Raw genomic sequence first — 15,590 nt, forward strand, 5'->3', positions numbered from 1 at the left:
ACCAATACAATTTGATTTGATTTGATACAGGTGTGTCAAGCTTGTAGCATCATACCCAAGACTCAATGCTGTAATAGCTTCCAAAGGTGCTTCAACAAAGTACTGAGTAAAGTGTCTGAATACTTATCAGGTTTTTGCTTTGTCATTATGGGGTATTGTGTATAGGTTGATGAGGGGGGTGAATGATTTAATCCATTTTAGAATAAGGCTCTAACGTAATTTTTTTGTTGAAAAAGTAAAGGGGTCTGAATACATTCCAAAGGCACTATATGTTCTTATAGAAAATTGTAGTATTTCTGTGTGGTCTCCCCTCAGCTTTCCAAACAGAAGGATAGGATGAGACAGCTAGAGGAGGAGGTGAAGAAACAGGAGGCGGAACAGAGGAAAGCAGAAGAGGAGTGGAGGAAGAACACAGACAGAGAGCTGGAGAGGAAGAGGGAGGAAGACGAAAAGAAAGAGAAGCAGAGGAAGAGAGAGGAGGAGAGAAGGAAAGAGAAGCAGAGTAAGAGAGAGGAGGAGAGAAGGAAAGAGTAGTAGAGGAAGAGAGAAGGAAAAAGAAGCAGAGGAAGAGGAAAGGAAAGAGAAGCAGAGGAGGAGAGAAGAGGAAGAGAGGGGAGGAGAGAATGAAAGAGAAGCAGAGGAAGAGAGAAGAGGAGAGAAGGAACGAGTAGTAGAGGAAGAGAGAAGAGGAGAAAAGAAAAAAGAAGCAGAGGAAGAGAGAGGATGAGAGAAGGAAAGAGAGGTAGAGGAAGAGGAGAGAAGGAAGGAGAAGCAGAGGATGAGAGAAGGAAAGAGAAGCAGAAGATGAGAGAAGGAAAGAGAAGCAGAAGATGAGAGAAAGAATGAGAAGCAGAGGATGAGAGAAGGAAAGATGAGCAGAGGAAGAAAGAGGATGAGAGAAGGGAAGAGAAGCAGAAGATGAGAGAAAGAAAGAGAAGCAGAGGATGAGAGAAGTAGAGGAAGACAAGGAAAGAGAAGCAGAGGAAAAGAGAGGATGAGAATATGAAAGAGAAGCCGTGGAAGAGAGAAGAGGAGAGAAGGAAAGAAAGAGGAGAGAAGGAAAGAGAAGCAGATGAGGATGAGAGAAGGAAAGAGAAGCAGAGGAAGAGAGAGGATGAGAGAAGGAAAGAGAAGCAGAGGAAGAGAGAGGAGAAGAGAAGGAAAGAGAAGCAGAGGAAGAGAGGATGAGGGAAGGAAAGAGAAGTAGAGGAAGAGAGAAGGAAAGAGAAGCAGAGTAAGAGAGAAGAGGAGAGAAGTGGAGGAAGAGAGAAGAGGAGAGAAGGAAAGAGAAGCAAATGAAGAGGAGAGAAGGAAAGAGAAGCAGAGGAAGCGGAGAGAAGCAGAGGAAGAGAGAGGATGAGAGAAGGAAAGAGAAGCAGAGGAAGAGAGAGGATGAGAGAAGTAGAGGAAGACAAGGAAAGAGAAGCAGAGGAAAAGAGAGGATGAGATTATGAAAGAGAAGCCGTGGAAGAGAGAAGAGGAGAGAAGGAAAGGAAGAGGAGAGAAGGAAAGAGAAGCAGAGGAAGAGGAGAGAAGGAAAGAAGCAGAGGAAGAGAGAGAATGAGAGAAAGAAAGAGAAGCAGATGAGGATGAGAGAAGGAAAGAGAAGCAGAGGAAGAGAGAGGATGAGAGAAGGAAAGAGAAGCAGAGGAAGAGAGAGGAGAAGAGAAGCAGAGGAAGAGAGGATGAGGGAAGGAAAGAGAAGCAGATGAAGAGGAGAGAAGTGGAGGAAGAGAGAAGAGGAGAGAAGGAAAGAAGCAAATGAAGAGGAGAGAAGGAAAGAGAAGCAGAGGAAGCGGAGAGAAGCAGAGGAAGAGAGAGGATGAGAGAAGCAGAGGAAGAGAGAGGATGAGAGAAGGAAAGAGAAGCAGAGGAAGAGAGATGAGAGAAGGAAAGAGAAGCAGAGGAAGAGAGTGGATGAGAGAAGGAAAGAGAAGCAGAGGAAGAGAGTGGATGAGAGAAGGAAAGAGAAGCAGAGGAAGAGAGAGGATGAGAGACAACATGATGACGACCAGAGACTGGAGGAGGAGAAGAGAAGTGGAAGAAGAGACAGGCCCGGGCCCTTGCCAGGAAGGAATGGGAGGAGATTGCATCCAATTTGAATGCTGAGGTAAGGGGTGAGGTAGATTAGATTGGTACCCTTAGGCACAGATATTGGATCAGCTTACCATCCTTCCATCCTATCCTTAAACATTAGGCAGAAAAATTATAAAATGACCTTAGTTCAGTGTCTTGGGGCAACTGTTTGGCCCTGAGGTGACCAGAGGGATGAGGAGTCTTTCAACCATATGGCCCAGTTAATGTGGGGGCTCTCTCTTTCTCTCCCCCTTCCTCTCTTTCTCTCTCTCCATATTTCTCCCTACAATGTGGTTAATGTCCCATGTACCTTCACTCATACATTCTATGCATTTTTCATGATCCCCTCCCTTAATGGGCTATGTAATGGAATAAGCACCACCAGACCCAGTCATAGACAGAAATGTCATTAGGAATATTAGAATACTTCTGCTTATATGAATATACAATGCGAGAACATGGGCAACATAACTGCCATTAGGGTGCAATCTTCATAACCACTCTCTCCCTCTCTTTCAATTATCTTTCTTTCATTCACTCTTTCATTCTGTCCCTCTTTCCTCTCCCTTGGTATTTGTTTCGTTGTCTATTGTCAGTTCTAAGGTCAGGGTAGTTAAGGTTAAGACTATGGTTAGTTGTTGAATCACATTTGTTGTTCATAAATCACTACACTTGTATTCTATTCTAATATGGCCAGATCACAACCTTGGCATGACTCACAATACTTTCTCTACCTCTTGGTCAGCCACTCAATGACATACGGTTAGAAGCTCAATGTCAAGGGGATAAATGATTTAAACAACAACCCGTAAACGTGTCCTTATATGGCGTTAGTGAAATGTGCCCCTCAGTTCTCTTAGTTTTATTAGAGCCTTCTGTCAGGGTTTTTTATTTTTATTTAAAATTCTTCTTGACTGTCCAGCTTTTATTTTGGTCATTGTTAGTTCTCAAAGATTATATTTTTGAAAAACATAGAAGTCTAGGTCCATTATCTTTTCGACATACTTTGTATCTGGTTTTAGTCGTTTAAGTTTCCACGGAAAATGTTTTTACATGCCAAAATGAATCAATAAATACAAAATATTACACTCTTTGGACTTAAGCGACCCAAAAAACTTTTGCCAGAAAACTTCCTGCATTAGAGTCGGTTAGGTGAGTCAGATTTAGCCACTTCCTGTGTGGATAGAAAGCCGTAGTTTTATTTAGCCTAGCTTAGGATGCACTTTATATAATGATTGGTTATCATCCGGGACGTGGGTTCATAAATAAGGATTAGCCATAGAAGTGATTTTGAAGTGTGTGGTGACAACATTTCAGAGTTTCATCTTGTTCGAAAAGGAGATCTTTTATTATCCAAATTCAATACTCAAACTTCATGGTTGCTCTTTCTGTCTCTTTTGTCACTCTTGTCTCTTTTGTCTTTGTCTCCTCTTCATTTCGATAATGTTCAGCCACATTCTTCATACTTCTCCTTTTCTCCCGTTGAAGGTCTTTTGCCTTTCTCCTCCGTTGTGTAAACCAAGACAAAATACAGTAAACGACAAAAACAAGCAGAAAAGAACGGGTGAGTCATGTTAATTCAGACCCTAAGACACCCCCCCCCCTCCCTCATCTTAGCACAACCGCTCAAAATGAATCTACAAAGTATTGATTTGCGAGGAAAGCGTTAGCCTCACGATGCAGCCGCATATTAATACTGCTGGCCTTGTCTTCCGTCTCCTACTTACCGCTCTTCATATCTTCATAATTGATTAATGTTCCTTTGTGAAGTACAGATGAATAATGCATTACTCGGCTCGCTTCCCTGCGGCTGACGAGAGCATGTTTAATTTCACTGAATGAAGCCGAGCTCTAGCTTTTGTCCTACTCGTGTGCTGTCGTAGTGTGTTGTACAGAGACAGGAGTGGTCACTTGTGTGTTGATGCTTTGAGAAGGTGTCTCCTTGAGATGACAGAGAGCAGGGGTCTCAAGGCGTGGCCCCCCAACTTTTGATTTGTATCTATCCAATATACATACTGTATCTAATTCACTTGTGGTTTTAACACCAGCCTCTATGAATGTAATTATGGATTTAGGATTATGTAGAATTATGTAGGGTAAATTATAATTCACACAAAATCCTTGTGTTATATAGGTAATGAAGCAATAGTTAGGCCTATGTTCTGAGCATACAGATTTTAAGATACTTCTTGTGGTCCTCCTGTAGCTCAGTTGGTAGAGCATGGCGCTTGTAACGCCAGGGTAGTGGGTTCGATTCCCGGGACCACCCATACGTAGAATGTATGCACACATGACTGTAAGTCGCTTTGGATAAAAGCGTCTGCTAAATGGCATATATTATTATATATATTATATTATTCTTATTGTCTTTTTAATGGCCAATGTCTGTTGCAAAACTACTTGAAACCACTGCTGTGGCAGGCAGAGAGAGAGAAACGGAGGCTGCACAGCTCATCTGGCTAACGATGCTAATTATGCTAAACTGGCCTAATGATGATGAGGGATTAAAGAGCCCTCACACACGATAAGAGACAGAAAGTGCGAGAGAGAGAGAATCACAAACTGTCACTGCATAGAGCTCATCATGTTAATGATAATGAGTGGCTGAAGAGCCAGTGAATTTGTGCATGCATGGTGAGAAGCCACCTGATGGTGAACAGCTGTTGATGAATGGCAGTTAATTTTTCTCCCTCCTCTGCCCCCCCACTCTCTTCAGTGCCAGCTTGTCTTCGCTGGGGTTTCATTGAACGTGTGCCAGCAAACGAGACTCAGCAAATTGAATAAACGCTACTTATCCTGTAACGAAGAGCCTAATTAAATATGCAAATGAGGCTATGAATGAGGGCTCTCAAGAGGGTTTCATGTTTGATTTCCAGTCCTCTCTCTCTCTCTCTGTGTGCTACTGCTGAGTAAGATGTGAGTGGAGAGGGACAGATGTTACTGTGTGTGCTCTGGGACATTCAATATGTCTGTAGTGGTGTCTGTTTATTTCATGTCCAAGGACTCTTCCCCTCTAATAGTGCCATGGGTTTCCTTTAGTTTAGTCAGCTAGGGCGTTCCTTAGTCTCCAACCATATGAAAGACAGACAGACAGACAGTGTACCGGCTCCAGTTAGCGGTTGCAGGACAGACGAAGATTCATGTCTGACAGGAAAACTCCTCCCATCTGTAACCACCACCCTCACAAACCAAAAGCTCTCTTAATTTACAACTCTGTCTCTGCGTGTGTTTGGGCTGTGTCGTGGCAGAGTGCGTTGTAGATATGGATCAGTTTTGACTGTGTCTGGTTGTGCAGATGGATGGGTTATGCAATACGAGGGGAGTCTTCTGCTGTGGGTAGTTTTATAGTGTCTGGAAGGGTTCATCATTAGAATCAGATGATATCATGGTTACAGTCATGGTCATCAAACAGCAGTTGGGTGATTGCCACATCCCAAGGATCCAAACCTTGTATATGCACCCACTGTAATGTAGCCCAAGTGACTTTGGAAACTTCTTTTTTTTTTTTTTGTCAAAACAGTGAGAACAAAGAAAGAAAAGCCCACTCACACGGTTCTGTAAATGTTCCTTTCCGAGTGCTTCATTCCTGCACCACAATACACAACATTTTAGGTCACAGTCTTTGGTCACCTGATCATCTTCCACTTCCAATTGGCTCATTCGACCCCTCTCCTCTCCCTGCAACTATTTCTCAGTTCTCAACCAACTTTTGTGATTAAACATTTGCTTTGTCTTTAGTTAGAGCCAAGGCACTTTCCTACTGTTGTTAAATCTAAAGTACTTCAGAGTTAATCCAATTTCTTAAGTGAAGTCCTCACCTTTCTCTACTTAGTATAAACATTAGCCTAGCCATTAGCTGAGCTAATGCACTAATGAAAGATAGTGCCTTTAGTTTGACTGGGACGTTATAGCGCTCTATATAGCGCACTGAATGCTAATCACAACATCTGCATGTTTAAAGGCAGGGACTAGCACAGGACTCCAACGCTCTTTGCTAACTACAGCACGTTCTAATGGGATGCTAATGCTACTTTTTTTTATGCCAATGCTACATGCTAATCGCTGAGTCAGCTGCTGTGTGCCCTTCTCTTATTAGGTAAACTGATTTAACCCAGATTAGACACACGTACTCTGAATATCAATTGCTTGACCTGGCTGTAAACTAGATTAAGTTGACATGTTCCCATCCAGGTATGAAAAAAGCCACGATGCTGCATTTCTATGCACTTTCCTTTATTTCATGCTATTTATGACATTAACTTGTTGGGGATAGGGGGCAGTATTTTCACTTTGGATGAATTGCGTGCCCATAGTGAACTGCATCCTACTCTGTCCTAGATATATGCATATTATTATTACTATTTGATAGAAAACACTCTGAAGTTTCTAAAACTGTTTGAATTATGTCAGTGAGTATAACAGAACTCATAGGTCAGGCAATCTTCCAAACAGGAAGTGAAATTCTGAATGCGTGTCTAATTTCAAGTCATCGCCTATTCACTTCCAAATAAGATATAGATCTGGTAGCACTTCCTACGCCTTCCACTAGATGTCCTCATTCAGTAGAACGTGTAATGGAGCTTCTGGTGTGAACTTTGACCGAATGGGAGGGGAAATAGTCACTGTCTTGGCAGAATGCAATTTCCCTGTGGCGCATTTGTCTGTGGATGTCACCATCGTTCCATTTGGCTGCAGATGAAAACGTATGCTCCGGTTGGAACGTTATTGGATATATATGAAAATAACATCCTGAAGATTGATTCTCTACTTAGTTTGACTAGTTTATTCGACCTGGACTATATCTTTTTGAAGTTTTCGTCTGAGTTCTCCTGGACCAGCGTCAGCTTTTGGGCACATGAGCTGAAAGTGCTACCAAATGCAGCTAATTGGACACTAGTATTGGACATTATGGAACAAAACAAAGATTTATTGTGGAACTAGGACTCCTTGCACTGCATTCTGATGAAAGTTCATCAAAGGTAAGGGAATATTTATGATGTCATTTCGTATTTCTGTTGACTCCAACATGGCGGAGAAATATATTAAGTCTGAGCGCTGTCTCAGATTATTGCATGGTAGGCTTTTTTCGTAACGTTTAAAAAAAATCTGACACAGCGGTTGCATTAAGAACCAGTGTATCTTTAATTATATGTAGAACATGTATCTTTAGTCAAAGTTTATGATGAGTATTTCTGTTATCTGGCGTAGCTTTCTATAATTCCTCCGAATATTTTGGAGGCATTTCTGAACATGGCGTCAATGTAAACCGAGATTTGTGGATATAAATATGCATATTATCGAACAAAACATAAATGTATTGTGTAACATGTCATATGAGTGTCATCTGATGAAGATTTTCAAAAGGTTAGTGATTCATTGTATCTCTAATCCTGCTTTTGTGACTCTATCTTTGGCTGGGAAAAATGGCTGTTTTTTATTTTATTTGGTGGTGGTCTAACATAAATATATGTTGTGTTTTCGCTGTAAAACATAAAAAAAATCGGACATGATGGGTAGATGAACAAGATGTTTATCTTTCATTTCCTGTATTGGACTTGTTAATGTGTGAAAGTTAAATATTTCTAAAGAATATTTTTGAATTCCCCGCGCCACCTTTTCAGCTGAATGGTGGGGGGAGTTCAAATGCACGTTAGTTTGCAATTTTGTTATGTAAAAACTGGCGCACTGGCATTTTCCATCCCTTATGCCAGGTTCGTCAATTTACCTGTCTAACATCCGCTCTCTTGCGCTGAGGTAGGAAGGGTGGAAATATTTGAAGTGTGTCTTTAAAAACGTGCCAATATGCCAATTTCAGTAAGCGCAACAAGGGATATTTAAGACCGATATTTAAGACCGACTAAAAGCTGGTCGTACCTATAACGCAATTGGTTATGGCATGGATTTAACCTTATGTACATCACCCACGTTTTATAAAGATATCCCGAGCAGCAAAACAGTCATTCCTCTTTTTTATTTATATTGGACATTATTTTTGTCCAGCTTCTGTGAAATGTTTGGACTCATTATGTGCGATGTCCATTGCATGAAAGGTGTCAGTGACTGTAGGACATTACGTTTAAATAACATTAATTTATTTAAAAAGACTGCTTATTGTATTTGTTCATAATTTTGTAAAAAGTTGCATTTTCGACCTTCCTCTGTCAAATCGTGGGAATTCAGATCGCTGTCCGTGGTGCTGAACCTGCTTCTGGGCTATATTAGACCGTTTGTTTACCTTTCACGTGGGAATGCCACTAGGGCTACTGGCCATATCAACCGTGATGACAGGCAATAGCTATGTACACTGAGTGTACAAAACATTAAGAACACAATATTAAGTTGCACCCCCCTTTGCCCTCAGAACAGCCTCAATTCGTCTGGGGCATGGACTCTACATGTTGCCCATGTTGAATCCAATGCTTCCCACAGTTGTTTGAAGCTGACTGGATGTCCTTTGGGTGGTGGACCATTCTTGACACACATGGGAAACTGTTGAGCATAAAAAACCCAGAAGCGTCTTGCCCATTCACCCTCTGAATGGGACACATACACAATCCATGCCTCAATTGTCTCAAGGCTGGAAAATCATTTAACCGGTCTCCTCCCCTTCATCTACACTGATTTAAAGTGGATTTAACAAGTGACATCAATAAGGGATCATAGCTTTCTTTCACCTGGTCAGTCTGTGATGGAAAGCGTTAATAATGTTTTGTACAGTCCGTGTATATTTCAGAGCAGTAACGGTGAGTGGACGTTCCCCCTTTTCTCTTTATATTACATCTGTTTCCAGCTCCTGTCAAAAGTTAGGATGTGCGTGTCACCCTCCATATTCTACGTTGTCATAGGCCTAATATTATATTCCCACGGGGAGCAATTATGGTGTCTGTAACTATATTTAGACATAGCCTATTCAAAACAAGTTGTTGTTACATTTGATTAGAATTATTCACTTTATTTTTTAGGTCTTATCAATAGTGAATTTAATATTGCTTATTGACAACATTAGGCATGTCCATGGCTCAGACATAATGCATTTTACAGTATGCCTATATCAGCGTGAATGCTATGTTAACAATGCATTTACATTTTGAAGCCATACTGTTGAAAAACGTGTTCAACATATTAAGCAAATATGAGATAGGCCTACATTTTGTTATTTTGTTTCTGTAGGCTATTTAACAAACAAGGCTATAAAGGACTAACATTTGAATTGGAGTTGATGACAACGCAATAAATACAAGACCATAAATACACAACTTGAAGCAATCACATATTTGGAGCACGTTCTGATTGGACAGTAAGGGGTCAAGCCTTGACACACCTTCAACTTGTTTGTTCATCAAAACCCAGCCAATGTGATGCACCATTCTTCTCAAGGTAAGGTCACTATTTGTCCATTGACCAAAATGCCACAAAAACATCACTTTGATTAAAAACAATTATCTAAAAAATGTCAAGGGATGTATTTTCGATCCCAGGTCAAATTGTTTGACATTCTATTAGGACAATGTAACTTTGAAATAGAAATCACCTCAAATGTTTTTCCTTTTCTTTCTCCATGGCTCTGTCCAGAAACAGCTCCTAGCCCCTAGACACAAATGATTGGATGGATAGATAGATAGGCTAGGTGGGATTTTTGCCATTGCTTATAGGCCTATCAGAGGGAAAGGTGGAGCTACTACCATATTTCATTGCAACTACCATATTCATATACCATATTTCATTGCTACTACCATATTCATATACCATATTTAATTGCTACTACCATATTCATATACCATATTTCATTGCTACTACCATATTCATATGCCATACCAGTAAGGCCTTATTGTTATGGGTTGCCTAAAAAGCATTGGGCCTTAGTTCTATTATCGCTGTTAAAACCCCCTAGAGTTGATGTCCGCGCCCCCATGGAAATCAAATTAGCATAATACAAAAATCCCCAGCAAAATCTGTCTGTTTAAACGAGAGATATCTGGAGTTTGTTTGTTGTTGCGTGGGCAGCGTCTCAATCCACCGCATCCGCCAATGTCGGCCTTCCGCGTCTGCGGTGGAAGGTGGCCGGGGTTACGGGGTACAGCAGTGTTTGACAGAAAACGGTTTGTCCTACAATCTAATATGCCCACTATTTGGAAAGACGAGACAAGCCAAACAAGACTCCTCTAAGGGTCTAGCTCTAATGGTAGCCTGGTACCAGTTTAAAGCATTTATGGAAGTACTGTATATATGAAAGTAGTTTGGTGCCAAAAATAAGAGGTTAAATATGGGTCCATAAAAAAAAGAAATCCTAATCTTTCTTATATCGCTCACATGTACAGTAGGACAGACACTTTAAAACAAACCTCCTTTTGACGATCTGTTTTTCCGTGTATGAACTGTTATTCAATGTGTTTCTATGGGCTAATAGCAGTAAGGTCAAATTCAATGTTTCATCAAATAGCTAACAATTTCATATTTTAGCTTCGTAGAACCCCCCACCCCCGCCGTAGATTCTTAAGGTTTGACGTTGTGTTGACCTGGTTCCAGGGCTCCGTAGTCCGCTGCTTCTGTCTTCCGCATGACCAGTCTCCCCTGTAGCCACCCTCTGAACCAAGCCTAATCCATCACCATGCCAATCTACATTCTCCACACAGCATGACCAGTCTCCAAGTCACCCCTGTCGCCACCCTCTGAACCAAGCCTAATCCATCACCATGCCAATCTACATTCTCCACACAGCATGACCAGTCTCCCAGTCACCCCTGTAGCCACCCTCTGAACCAAGCCTAATCCATCACCATGCCAATATACATTCTCCACACAGCATGACCAGTCTCCCAGTCACCCCTGTAGCCACCCTCTGAACCAAGCCTAATCCATCACCATGCCATTCTACATTCTCCACACAGCATGACCAGTCTCCCAGTCACCCCTGTAGCCACCCTCTGAACCAAGCCTAATCCATCACCATGCCAATCTACATTCTCCACACAGCATGACCAGCCTCCCAGTCACCCCTGTAGCCACCCTCTGAACCAAGCCTAATCCATCACCATGCCAATCTACATTCTCCACACAGCATGACCAGTCTCCCAGTCACCCCTGTAGCCACCCTCTGAACCAAGCCTAATCCATCACCATGCCAATCTACATTCTCCACACAGCATGACCAGTCTCCCAGTCACCCCTGTAGCCACCCTCTGAACCAAGCCTAATCCATCACCATGCCAATCTACATTCTCCACAAAGCATGACCAAGTCTCACTATCTTATTTTTTACTGATTTAGGATGTAGACCCCCCCGATATAAAATGTCAATTTCATTGGTTTCATATCTGAGGGAATATGGACAGGTGTGTGTGTGTGAGAGAATGAGGGGGGGCACAGCATGTAACATCAAAGGGGAAGCTTTTTTGCTGATGTACAAATCACAGTCGAATGAATATATTAATGTGGAACCAACTACCTTAGGGAAGTGTTGTCTGTATGCTGGTTTTACCAACGCGCTCCTCATCTTTGGCAAAGCTGAGAACAGCGAGGGAAAGCCTAAAGCGACGGTCTAAGCTGGCGGAGTTAGTTTTCCATACATTTTCAATTTACTACATTTCCATGTTTTCTACTGGTGTGAACATTGAATTAATCCGGAAATAGAAAGTACAAATAAACTTTGGTATTGTTCTACAATGAATTGGCTTGGATTCACTTTGACTTCTGGCAGAAGGGGGCAGTGCAGTAGAATAGTGTCCTGTAGAGTGACATGTTGAGGTCTCTACTGTTCTAGATAAATGACTTCAACACACCTCAGCTAGACCCCTAGCTGCTCTTTAATTAAAGCCTCTTCTAATTCAGTGTTAAAGCACTGATAATAGACTAAAACACACACACAGTATATCAGTGTTAAAGCACTGATAATAGACTAAAACACAAACACACACAGTATATCAGTGTTAAAGCACTGATAATAGACCCACATCCACATTGATTGGCCTTCATACGTTTACAGCTCACTTTAATTGCCTTAAAAAAGACCATTAGTCAGCTGTGTGTGTGTGTGTGTGTGTGTGTGTGTGTGTGTGTGTGTGTGTGTGTGTGTGTGTGTGTGTGTGTGTGTGTGTGTGTGTGTGTGTGTGTGTGTGTGTGTGTGTGTGTGTGTGTGTGTGTCCATCGACAGAAAGCCCTATTGATTTATCAGCTTCAGGATTTGTCTTGTCCCTCCGTACATAAAAAGTCTGCATGTGCTTTTCAGAAAGGGAAATGGCCCCCATCGACTCCCTTAACTTGAGCCCAAACGCTAAAGATTTTTGGATAAGCTGGCTCATTACTTAAGCTGAAATCAATAGGCAGGATCATGGTGCGAGCATGCTCTAGTGAATGAACAGAGCAGGGAGGGATATAGCCCTGTTCTGGCTGGGGAGATGGGGTGTGATGGGCTCCACTCATCCCTGTCCTGTCTCGGTTGGGTCTGGTCGATGTCTGGGGGTAGTGGAGTGAGGATGGCTGGAGGCGTCATACAGTGGTCTCTCTTTCTCTATCTCTCTCTCTTTCTCTTTCTCTCTGCATTTTACCTATGCTAACATGCACTATCTCTGCCAAAAATACCTTAATACTCAGAATAATTTAGCAGGTCTCTGTTTTAATTGTTCCTATCTGTTTCTTTTTGTGTCTGTTCCAGGTGGAGAGTGTCAGGGAGGAGGAAGAGAGACAGAGGAGGGATATTCTGACTCTCAGACAGAGAGAGAAGACTCTTCTATCAGAGGTAGGTAGAGATAGAGCTGGTGTTGGGGATAGGGTAGTTTGAATATCTGTCTCGTTCTACCGTGTGTGTGTGTGTGTGTGTGTGTGTGTGTGTGTGTGTGTGTGTGTGTGTGTGTGTGTGTGTGTGTGTGTGTGTGTGTGTGTGTGTGTGTGTGTGTGTGTGTGTGTGTGTGTGTGTGTGTGTGTGTGTGTGTGTGTGTGTGTGTTAGTTGCAGACCCAGGAGAGGAGGCTGTGTGAGACCCAGAGAGAGAGCAGAATGAGGGTAGAGGACACGGCTCGCCTACAGTCTCAGCTGGATCAAGTCCAGAGCTCACACACGCAAACTATGCGGCAGGTACATACACACACACACACTTCCATGTGCACACAATAGATACAGCTCACACAGGCTTAGCATACACACAACGAGTCCACACACACACTACTCCAGATGTAATGGAGAACTTGTTTGTTTGTCAACATGTGTATTGTCACCCTCCAAACCACACTCCAGCACCCCACCCCTCCCTCCTCTCCTCTGCTAAGGTGTCCCTTTGTTCTCCCACTCATAAATATGGAAGATGCCTGATGAGATTCACGGACAAGAAAAGAATCAAAATCTATTGTTGCGTGTCCTTTCCCCGTGTAAAGTTTGCTTTAAATGTCACACATTAGCATGTGAACTTTTAAATGAGCTTGTTTGCTCACTGACGCGGGCCATGTAAATAGCCATATTGAATATAGTACAGGGAGGCGTTGTAGAGGGGGACAGATTTGGCCGTTGCACCGTCAATTAGGCCTCGCCAGGGGAATCTAGCGCCAAACAGCCCCATCGACTGACAGTGTCTCACTTTTTCACACACACACACACACACACACACACACACACACACACACACACACCAGACCTAAATAGAGTCTCTCTGAATCCTCCCTGATGGCTTGTGTTTTTGGGGGGAGTTTGATTGACAAGCATCACTCCCAATATGAATCTGCTAATGTATTATTCACATCTTACCTCCCCTTGGAGGAATATGTGTGTGTGTGTGCTTGTTCGTTCGTTCGTCACAAAGCCATCACTCAGAAACAGGCTCAGGAAACAAAAGCATCATGATTATTTCTCGTCACATTGCATTAGATTATGTCTTGTGAAGACGTTACCATTTAGTTATGCAACAAGGATATCCTCTGTTAGAACATATGTTTCAAGTTTTAATGTCACAAGCACAGTGCCTGGACACAGCCCTTAGTCGTGGTATATTGGCCATATACCACAAAACCCTGAGGTGCCTTATTGCTATTATAAACTGGTTACCAACGTAATTAGAGCAGTAAAAATACATGTTTTGTCAGCCAATCACCATTCAGGGCTCTAACCACCCAGTTTATGATACCATATTTACAATCAGCAGGGAAACTGGAGTGATAGAGGTAGAAAAGTATAGGGGTCACTAGGCATCAGGATGATAAACAGAGTAGCAGCATATGATGATTGTACAGTCAGAAGTTTACATACACTTATGTTGGAGTCATCAAAACTTGTTTTTAAACCACTCCACAAATTTCTTGTTAACAAACTATAGTTTTAGTCGGTTAGGACGTCTACTTTGTGTATGACACAAGTCAAATTTTCCAACAATTGTTTACAGACAGATTATTTCACTTATAGTTCACTGTATCACAATTCCAGTGGGTCAGAAGTTGACATACACTAAGTTGACTGTGCCTTTAAACAGCTTGGAAAATTCCAGAAAATGACGTCATGGCTTTAGAAGCTTCTGATAGGCTAACTGACATCATTTTAGTCAATTGGAGGTGTACCTGTGGATGTATTTCAAGGCCTACCTTCAAACTCAGTGCCTCTTTGCTTGACATCATGGGAAAATCAAGAGAAATCAGCCAAGACCTCGGAAAAAAATTGTACACATCCACAAGTCTGTTTCATCCTTGGGTGCAATTTACAAACGCCTGAAGGTAGCACGTTCATCTGTACAAACAATAGTACGCAAGTATAAACACAATGGGACCACGCAGCCGTCAAACCGCTCAGGAAGGAGACGTGTTCTGTCTCCTAGAGATGAACGTGCTTTGGTGTGAAAAGTGCAAATCAATTCCAGAACAACAGCAAAGGACCTTGTGAAGATGCTGGAGGAAACAGGTACAAAAATATCTATATCCACAGTAAAACGAGTCCTATATCTACATAACCTGAAAGGCCACTCAGCAAGGAAGAAGCCACTGCTCCAAAACCGGCATAAAAAGCCAGACTACGGTTTGCAACTGCACATGGGGACAAAGATCGTACTTTTTGGAGAAATGTCCTCTGGTCTGATGAAACAAAAATAGAACTGTTTGGCCAAATGACCATCGTTATGTTTGGAGGATAAAGGGGGTGGCTTGCAAGCCGAAGAACACCATCCCAACAGTGAAGCACGGGGGTGGCAGCATCATGTTGTGGGGGTGCTTTGCTGCAGGAGGGACTGGTGCACTTCACAAAATAGATTGCGTCATGAGGGAGGGAAATTATGTGGATATATTGAAGCAACATCTCAAGACATCATTCAGGAAGTTAAAGCTTGGTCGTAAATGTGTCTTCCAAATGGACAATGACCCCAAGCATACTTTAAAAGTTGTGGCAAAATGGCTTAAGGACAACAAAGTCAAGGTATTGGAATGCTTATCACAAAGCCCTGACCTCAATCCTATAGAACATTTTTGGGCAGAATTGAAAAAGCGTGTGAAGAGCAAGGAGGCCTACAAACCTGACTCAGTTTCACCAGCTCTGTCAGGAGGAATGGGC

The 15,590-nt window shown here is 42.2% G+C and overlaps 1 protein-coding gene across 37 annotated transcripts in view; it reads left to right on the forward strand.

Moving 5' to 3' along the window:
• The first annotated feature begins 547 nt into the window (after positions 1–547).
• The window catches only part of LOC118374629 (trichohyalin-like), a 127,190-nt gene continuing 112,147 nt past the window's right edge, over positions 548–15,590 (forward strand). For all 37 annotated transcript variants that reach the window (XM_052483559.1, XM_052483564.1, XM_052483560.1 and 34 more), the window contains exons 1-3: positions 548–2,110; positions 12,728–12,811; positions 13,020–13,145. The gene's annotated coding sequence lies outside the window, so the exon portion shown is untranslated. The remainder of the gene's footprint in view (positions 2,111–12,727; positions 12,812–13,019; positions 13,146–15,590) is intronic.

Source organism: Oncorhynchus keta, chromosome 28 (assembly GCF_023373465.1).
Source record: "Oncorhynchus keta strain PuntledgeMale-10-30-2019 chromosome 28, Oket_V2, whole genome shotgun sequence".
In the NCBI taxonomy this organism is placed as follows: domain Eukaryota; kingdom Metazoa; phylum Chordata; class Actinopteri; order Salmoniformes; family Salmonidae; genus Oncorhynchus; species Oncorhynchus keta.